Source organism: Oncorhynchus clarkii, chromosome 18 (genome assembly GCF_045791955.1).
Source record: "Oncorhynchus clarkii lewisi isolate Uvic-CL-2024 chromosome 18, UVic_Ocla_1.0, whole genome shotgun sequence".
NCBI classification, from domain to species: Eukaryota; Metazoa; Chordata; class Actinopteri; order Salmoniformes; family Salmonidae; genus Oncorhynchus; species Oncorhynchus clarkii.
Genome location: NC_092164.1, coordinates 9,176,927 through 9,186,926, shown reverse-complemented (window position 1 = coordinate 9,186,926; position 10,000 = coordinate 9,176,927).

Below are 10,000 nucleotides of genomic sequence, written 5' to 3'. Positions count from 1 at the left end.
TATACCCTGTAAGGAACATAATATATGGCCTATTCTTGACACGTAGGTTTCTAAGTAATGGTTGGCACCAATTGGATTATGGGGGAGGGGAATGGGCAGGAATGGGCAGGATAAAAAGTGCAGTGTTTTTGTGGATAATACTGTAGTTTTTATTAAAGTTAAAAAACGTGTTGTGTTTTTGCGGACATTGCTTACTATAGTATTCTACAGTATACTACACCGTTCTGTAGTAAGTACTACAGAGGAACACTACAGGAACTACAGGAACACTACAGTGTATACTATAGTATTCTACAGTATACTACAGTTTACTACAGAATTATACAGTATGTACTGTAGTATTTTATAGTAAAGGGTAGTATTTTGTTATGTGAGGGAGGGGGGGGGGGGGATTTGAGATGAATCCTCTGCTGGGCTATACCTCCCTGACTCCCTGGAAGCTACCTACCCCCAGTCCAGACTCCCTGGAAGCTACCTACCCCCAGTCCAGACTCCCTGGAAGCTACCTACCCACAGTCCAAACTCCCTGGAAGCTACCTACCTCCAGTCAAGAATCCCTGGAAGCTACCTACCCCAGTCCAGACTCCCTGGAAGCTACCTACCCCCAGTCCAGACTCCCTGGAAGCTACCTACCTCCAGTCTAGACTCCCTGGAAGCTACCTACCTCCAGTCCAGACTCCCTGGAAGCTACCTACCCCCAGTCCAGACTCCCTGGAAGCTACCTACCCCCAGTCCAGACTCCCTGGAAGCTACCTACCTCCAGTCCAGAGTCCCTGGAAGCTACCTCACCCAGTCCAGACTCCCTGGAAGCTACCTACCCCCAGGACAGACTCCCTGGAAGCTACCTTCCCCCAGTCCAGACTCCCTGGAAGCTACCTACCTCCAGTCCAGACTCCCTGGAAGCTACCTACCTCCAGTCCAGACTCCCTTGAAGCTACCTACCCCCAGTCCAGACTCCCTGGAAGCTACCTACCCCCAGTCCAGACTCCCTGGAAGCTACCTACCTCCAGTCCAGACTCCCTGGAAGCTACCTACCCCCAGTCCAGACTCCCTGGAAGCTACCTACCCCCAGTCCAGACTCCCTGGAAGCTACCTACCCCCAGGACAGACTCCCTGGAAGCTACCTTCCCCCAGTCCAGACTCCCTGGAAGCTACCTACCTCCAGTCCAGACTCCCTGGAAGCTACCTACCTCCAGTCCAGACTCCCTTGAAGCTACCTACCCCCAGTCCAGACTCCCTGGAAGCTACCTACCCCCAGTCCAGACTCCCTGGAAGCTACCTACCTCCAGTCCAGACTCCCTGGAAGCTACCTACCCCCAGTCCAGACTCCCTGGAAGCAACCTACCCCCAGTCCAGACTCCCTGGAAGCTACCTACCTCCAGTCCAGACTCCCTGGAAGCTACCTACCCCCAGTCCAGACTCCATAGAAGCTACCTACCTCCAGTCCAGACTCCCTGGAAGCTACCTACCTCCAGTCCAGACTCCCTGGAAGCTACCTACCCCCAGTCCAGACTCCCTGGAAGCTACCTACCCCCAGTCCAGACTCCCTGGAAGCTACCTACCTCCAGTCCAGACTCCCTGGAAGCTACCTACCCCCAGTCCAGACTCCCTGGAAGCTACCTACCCCCAGTCCAGACTCCCTGGAAGCTACCTACCTCCAGTCCAGACTCCCTGGAAGCTACCTACCCCCAGTCCAGACTCCCTGGAAGCTACCTACCCCCAGTCCAGACTCCCTGGAAGCTACCTACCCCCAGTCCAGACTCCCAGGAAACTACCTACCTCCAGTCCAGACTCCCTGGAAGCTACCTACCTCCAGTCCAGACTCCCTGGAAGCTACCAACCCCCAGTCCAGACTCCCTGGAAGCTACCTACCCCCAGTCCAGACTCCCTGGAAGCTACCTACCCCCAGTCCAGACTCCCTGGAAGCTACCTACCTCCAGTCCAGACTCCCTGGAAGCTACCTACCTCCAGTCCAGACTCCCTGGAAGCTACCTACCCCCAGTCCAGACTCCCTGGAAGCTACATACCCCCAGTCCAGACTCCCTGGAAGCTACCTACCTCCAGTCCAGACTCCCTGGAAGCTACCTACCCCCAGTCCAGACTCCCTGGAAGCTACCTACCCCCAGTCCAGACTCCCTGGAAGCTACCTACCTCCAGTCCAGACTCCCTGGAAGCTACCTACCCCCAGTCCAGACTCCATAGAAGCTACCTACCTCCAGTCCAGACTCCCTGGAAGCTACCTACCTCCAGTCCAGACTCCCTGGAAGCTACCTACCCCCAGTTCAGACTCCCTGGAAGCTACCTACCCCCAGTCCAGACTCCCTGGAAGCTACCTACCTCCAGTCCAGACTCCCTGGAAGCTACCTACCCCCAGTCCAGACTCCCTGGAAGCTACCTACCCCCAGTCCAGACTCCCTGGAAGCTACCTACCTCCAGTCCAGACTCCCTGGAAGCTACCTACCCCCAGTCCAGACTCCCTGGAAGCTACCTACCCCCAGTCCAGACTCCCTGGAAGCTACCTACCCCCAGTCCAGACTCCCTGGAAGCTACCTACCTCCAGTCCAGACTCCCTGGAAGCTACCTACCTCCAGTCCAGACTCCCTGGAATCTACCTACCCCCAGTCCAGACTCCCTGGAAGCTACCTACCCCCAGTCCAGACTCCCTGGAAGCTACCTACCTCCAGTCCAGACTCCCTGGAAGCTACCTACCCCCAGTCCAGACTCCCTGGAAGCTACCTACCCCCAGTCCAGACTCCCTGGAAGCTACCTACCTCCAGTCCAGACTCCCTGGAAGCTACCTACCCCCAGTCCAGACTCCATAGAAGCTACCTACCTCCAGTCCAGACTCCCTGGAAGCTACCTACCTCCAGTCCAGACTCCCTGGAAGCTACCTACCCCCAGTTCAGACTCCCTGGAAGCTACCTACCCCCAGTCCAGACTCCCTGGAAGCTACCTACCTCCAGTCCAGACTCCCTGGAAGCTACCTACCCCCAGTCCAGACTCCCTGGAAGCTACCTACCCCCAGTCCAGACTCCCTGGAAGCTACCTACCCCCAGTCCAGACTCCCTGGAAGCTACCTACCTCCAGTCCAAACTCCCTGGAAGCTACCTAACCCCAGTCCAAACTGACAAAAACACTGAAAAACAAACGATTGTCTCTGTTCTGCCTGACTGTGCACGCCAGATACACTTCTGATCAGATGGAGACAGACACACCAAAGGCAACGGAAAGCCTTTTAAAAAGCTTTTCAACGTGTATCTTTGTGGAATTTGCGATGCGATGAATTTAAATATTGTGTGCATACATTCCTAATTTTTATGTTAAAAAAAAAAATTACTTTAAGCTTTGAGCTGAAATACTAAACGGGCCCAATAAAGTGACTGATACAGAGATGAGAAAACAGGATGCAAATTAATAATGCGTCCCCATTGGCAACCTATTCCCTACGTAGGGCACTACTTTTGACCAGAGCCCAATAGGGGATAGTGAGCCCTTTTGGGACCACAGCAATATGTGAGTCTTTATTTGAGATGCTATCAAAGGGGTTGATAGAGGTGGTCTGTCTAGGCTCTAACTCCTCATCCGTTTACCTTATGGTCTTGTCCTCAGTGCTCGTGTTCCTTTAGATGTCTCTCATTAGTCTGCGTGCAACGTGTCACAGCACAAATGACTTCACTTATTTTTCACTTTAGTCTTTTGAGCAGATTCCACCCCCCCCCCCCCCACACCCCTTATCCCCCATCTCCCTAACTACCATAAAGTGGCCTTGCTCTGTGAAGAAACTTAATGGCCTAAATATATATTTTCTCTCTCTCTCTTCCTCTCTCTCTCTCTCTGTCTCTCTCTCTCTCTCTCTCTCTGCATGCTGGGAGTGATTGGTGCATGCTGGGAATTGTTTGAGTGAAGGAGTGCGTGTGTTGTGGAGAGTTAGATATTCACAACTTTCTTTCGGTTTGCTATTTCTTGGTTTTCTTCTGTGCATGATTAAGGTTATTATTTTTACTTTTTTTGTTGTGGTAGAATTAAGTTTTTTGTTTTTCGTATCGAAATTACCCTGATTTTGGCGGGGATGGCAGCCCGAATGGGGATGCCGTCCCTGTCACTTCGGCACGGCTTTAGGTGTGTTACTGAAGCTACTGTCACGGTGGAGGAGTTTCTGGTCGCCGTAGGAGAGAAGGTAGGCTATGAGAATATTGCTTATGCATCCCGGATGAATAAAGCTGTGGTGGTATTTCTTAAAGAAGAATGTCTGGTTGATCGGATGGTTGAGCATGGTGTAATTCTTAAAGGAATGTTTATTCAAGTTACGCCGCTTTTTTCTCCGTCAACAAGGGTAACGATTTCAAATGTACCACCGTTTATTCCAAATGAGCTGTTGGAGCGCGAGTTATTGCGCTTTGGGAAGTTCGCCAGTTCAATTAAGGTTGTTCCGTTGGGTTGCAAACACCCGGCGTTGAAACAGGTAATGTCATTTCGGCGACAGGTGTTTATGTTTTTGGACTCACCGGAGCAGACTTTAGAGTTATCGTTTAAAGTCAAGTATGACAATAGATTGTATATGGCTTATGCTAGTACGGGTAGTCAACGGTGTTTTGAGTGTGGGGATGTTGGTCATAAGCGACATGCTTGCCCGAAAAGGGAGAAGGCCGAGGGAGGGGCGCAGGTGGTCCTCATAACGCCTGGGCCCACTGATGTAGGGAGAGGTGGGCCGACAGCGGCAGAGCAGCCACAAGCACCTGGTGCTGAGGAACAAGTTATCCCCGTTGAGGGCACGGGGTTGCAACTTGTATTAGAGGGAAATGTTATGCTACGGAAAAGTATTGTTGTAGAAGGTAAGGATGTATCTGAAGAGCCAGTTCCTCAGACTGGTGAGCAGGTGCCCAGTATGAGTGCTGGGGTAAAGGAGGGGGTTCATGTGGAGCTAGGCTCCCAGGTAGTGGAGGATATGCCCATTGTGAGTAACGAGGTACAGGAGGGGTTTCATGTGGAGCGAGGCTCCCAGGTAGTGGAGAAGATGCCCACTACGAGTAATGAGGTTCAGGAGGGGTTTCATGTGGAGCTAGGCTCCCAGGTAGTGGAGGAGATGCCCACTACAAGTGCTGGGGTTCATGTAGAGCTAGGCTCCCAGGTAGTGGAAGAGATGCCCACTACGAGTAATGAGGTACATGAGGGTTTTCATGTGGAGCTAAGCTCCAAGGCAGTAGAGGAGATGCCCACTACGAGTGCTGGGGTTCATGTGGAGCTAGGCTCCCAGTTAGTGGAGAAGATGACTACTATGAGTAGTGATGTTCAGGTGGGGCTAGTCTCCCAGGTAGTGGAGGAGATGCCTGGTACGAGTGATGAGGTGCAAGTGGGGAGTGTTGAAAGGGATGTGGTAGAGGGGAGTCAGTTGTCTGTGGTCTCAGCTGAAGATCAGGAGAATGATATGGATATCTCTTTAGATATGACAGCTGCTGGTGAGGACTCAGTTTATGATCTAGAGGAGGTAAATGAGTTTCTGGATCAGACTTTTGGGAAATCTGTCAAATTGGCAGATTATTTTGATGTTGATAAGTTTGTGAGGTCAGCTGTGATGTTACAGAAGACGGTGGGGTTAGACCAATTGAGTGAGAAGAAGCGGTTTCGCTTGAGGAAATTTATTACTGCTGTTGCAGCAGCAAAAGGTGGTGGGAAACGTGTTCAGGTTAAGAGAAGAAAGAAAAATAATGATGATGATCATGCTTCATAGGGTGTTTTTTTTCTCGTTGGTTTCTCTGTGGTTTCTTCTGCTTTTCTTTTCTCTTTTCTATATGGAGGTACTAAGGGTAGGTTCTCTCAATATTAATGGGGGAAGGGACAGGACTAAGAGGGCTTGGGTACTAGAAGTAATAAAACAGAAAAGGCTTAATGTAGTTTTCCTACAGGAGACACATAGTGATGAGGAAAATGAGGTTGACTGGGGTATGTGGTGGGAGGGGCAGCATGTACTCAGTCATGGTACTAATTTCAGTGCTGGGGTGGCCATCTTGTTTTCCTCAGGCTTAGGGGTGACTGTGGTATCTACAACAGAGATTGTCAAGGGTCGGGTTTTATTGGTCAAGGTGGATGTTATGGGGTTTCTGTTTGTTTTTTTGAATGTTTATGCTCCGAATGAGGGTGCAGAGCGTATTGCTATATTTGATCAAATAAAGGAAACCTTAAGACAGTGTGACCAAGAGGGGTGTACGGTTTTAGGGGGTGACTGGAACTGTACAGTGGATTTTACTGTTGATCGCACCGCTGAAGAACCTCACCTGCGGTCAGCCACTTGCCTGTCTGGCCTATTAACTGAGTTTGAGCTTTCTGATGTGTGGAGAGTAAGGAATGCAAAAGTTAGGCAGTACACATGGCTAAAAATGAATGAAGGTCGTGTCAGTGCAGCAAGGTTAGACAGGTTGTATGTATCTGATCACTACTGTAGTAGGGTTGGAAAGTGTGCCATTACTCCTGTGGGTTTCTCTGATCATCATATTGTTACTGTTGATATTCACTTGTCCTGTCCACGACGGTCATCGCCTTACTGGTATTTTAATGTTAAATTGTTACATGATGTCATGTTTTGTGACAGGTTTTTGTTGTTTTGGGAAAAATGGAGGGGTATAAAAGGGAATTTTGAGTCCTTGAGACAATGGTGGGAGGTTGGGAAGGCCCAAATACGAGTTTTTTGTCAACAGTATACTGCTCTGTCTCAAATTGAGGTTAAAGAGACTATCAAGGCCCTTGAACAGGACATCAAATCTACTGAATTGAAGCTGCTCACTCAGAACGACCCTGGACTAGTCATGAACTTACAGGACAAGAGACATGAACTGAGGTCGTTTCTGCATGAAAGAGTGAAGGGTGCCTTGATTAGGTCTCGTTTCGCTTCCCTCAAGGATATGGATGCTCCTAGCGCTTTTTTTTTCAACCTAGGACAGTCGAAATTTCAACGCAAACAGATGGTCTGCCTTCGTCTCCCTGATGGGAAGGTGACCACGAATGATATTGAAATGCGTCAACATGCCGTGGATTTTTACTCATCCCTTTATAAGGCAGAGGATTGTGACTCTTTATGTACTGAACAGTTGTTACACGGTCTTCCTCAATTGGGACCTGAGCAGAGAGTCGCATTGGACGCTGATATTACACTGCAAGAGCTGTCCACAGCAGTTATGCAGCTCTCAACAGGCCGAGCCCCTGGCATCGATGGTTTACCATCTGAGTTTTACAAGCACTTTTGGGGGTCTATTGGGGAGGATTTTTATGAAGTGGTGTGTGAATCTTTTCATGAGGGTTCTCTTCCTGTATCCTGTCAACGTGCGGTGCTTTCACTGTTGCCAAAAAAGGGGGATTTGGCTCTCATAAAAAATTGGAGACCTGTTGCCTTGCTGTGCGCAGAATACAAAATTGTTTCTAAATGTCTCTCAAACAGGTTGAAAGACTATCTGGGATTGTTGATCCACAAGGACCAGTCCTACTGTGTACCTGATCGCTCTATTGTTGACAACTTGTTTCTGATAAGAGATGTTTTAGACATTTGTAAACTGTCTGCTGTAAATGTGGGTTTACTTTCGTTGGATCAGGAGAAGGCTTTTGATCGTGTGGACCACCAGTACTTGTTTAAAACAATGAAAGCCTTTGGGTTTGGGGATGTTTTTCTGTCTTGGGTGAATTTACTGTATGCTGGAGCCTCGTGTATGGTGAAGGTTGGTGGTGGTTTGAGTTGCCCCATCCCTGTCGAAAGGGGCATCAGGCAGGGATGCCCAATTTCAGGGCAGTTATATAGTCTGGCGATTGAACCAATGCTTTGTTTTTTAAGAGCGAAGCTTACTGGTTTCTCTGTGCCAGGTGTAATGAAGGGTCCCACGATAGCACTGTCTGCGTATGCAGATGACGTGATCGTTTTTATTACAGGGGGTGAGGATGTTAAGGTTCTCTCAAACACTTTAAAGGTGTATGAGGGGGCCTCCTCAGCTAGAGTCAATTGGGGAAAGAGTGAAGCGCTGTGGGCAGGTCAGCTTCAGATGGGGTCCGCTCCACGGTTACCAGGGGGGCTTCAGTGGGGCAGAGATGGAATGAAGACTTTGGGAGTTTTTCTAGGCTCTGATGTCTTTCAGAAAAAGAACTGGGAGGGTGTAGTGGAGAAAGTGTGTGCCAGACTGTCAAGGTGGAAATGGGTGTTGCCCCAGCTGTCCTATAGGGGACGGGTCCTGGTAGCTAATAATCTTGCTGCTTCTACCCTGTGGCACAGACTAATGATTTTACAGCCACCAAAGGGTCTGATACAAGAGCTTCAGAGGACCCTTGTCAATTTCTTCTGGTCTGGACAACACTGGATCAAAGCTGCAGCCCTGTATCTGCCACTGCACGAGGGTGGGCAAGGCCTGGTGGACATTTCCTCTAGGATCACGGCTTTCCGGCTCCAAGCAGTTCAGAGATTGTTGTACAGAGACTGTTCTAGCTGGGTCGAAACAGCCTACATATTGATGAGGAGAGCGGGCTGTTTGGGCTTAGACAAACATATTTTCCTCTTAAAGCTGGAGGGGGGTGATTTGACTGGCCTGACTCCATTTTATGAGTCTGTTATGCAGGCTTGGAGAGTCTTTGTCAAGTCCCGTAAGACCGGCACGCCACCAGGGATGTGGCTTTTTGAAGAGCCTCTTTTTCATAACACTGCCATCCAGTCCCGTGCTCTGGTTTCAGCTAGCCTACGTTCATGCCTATTAGGCGTGGGGTGTACCAAGCTGGGTCATCTGATGCGGAGCAGGAGCAGATTGGAGGAGCTGAGAGAAAGAGCGGGGATCCGATCATCTCGCCTACTGAGGAAGGTCGTCGATGAGGTCTGCGACTCTTTGCCAGTGCTTCATCTGCAGTATGTGACTGACATTTCCAATTCTGATCGGTGGAAGGAGGGTCTGGATTATGTGTTCCCTGCACTGATTGTTAGTGCTGCGATGGGGGCATTTGAGGAGGACGCGGGGATGCTGCTTTCCTTCGATACCCCGGAGCTGGGGGAGTTCAACGAGGTGGGAAAGAAGGCTATGTACAGAACATGTGTGAAGGTGTCCCATGCCTCTTCCCTGGAAGGGGTAAAATCGACGAGGTGGGCGGATGTGCTTGGTCCAGGTGCTTCTCCAAAAGGCTGTTGGCGATCATTGTATAAACTGCCTATTGATAAGAGGACAGCTGACCTCCAATGGAGGATAATACATGGAGCTATAGCCACCAACATGCATCTGGTACACCTGGACCCTACTGTTGGGGAGGGGTGTCCATTCTGTGCTGAAGATGAATCTCTGGCACATCTGTTTTTACTGTGTCCCAGGTTGGTTGGGATGATTGATCTGATCACTGATTGGTTCTCAACGTTGGGAGAGGTTTTCTCTTCCCAACTGTATATATTTGGGCCAAAGTACAGGTTCAGTCAAAAGGGTGTAGTTGTGTTGCTTAATTTTGTGTTAGGGGCAGCAAAATTAGCGATATGGAAGACCCGAAAGAACAGCATTCGGGGACAGGGGTCTGTGGATGTGGTGGGAATGCTGGAGGGAATGTTGGCAGCGAGACTAAGGGTTGAGTTTGCTTATTATAAACTTGTCAACAATATTGATCTGTTTTTGAGTATATGGGGTATTCAGAGGCTGTTGTGTTTTGTTACTGTGGAGGAGGAATTGGAGTTGTGTTTTTAATTGATGTGTAACTGTGGTTTTGTATGAGTATTTATTGTGTGGTGGGCCCCCAGACCCAATAAAGAGTATTTAAAACTCAAACTCTCTCTCTTTCTCTGTCTCTCTGTCTCTCTCTCTCTCTCTGTCTTTGTCTCTCTCTCTCTCTCTCTCTCTCTCTCTCTCTCTCTCTCTCTTTCTCTCTCTCTCTTTCTCTGTCTCTCTGTCTCTCTCTCCCCTTCTCCCCTCTCTCTCTCTCTCCCTCTCTCTCTCTCTCCCCCCTTTCTCTATCCCCCTCTCTCTCTCCCTCTCTCCCCCCCCCCCCCCTCTCTCTCTCTCTC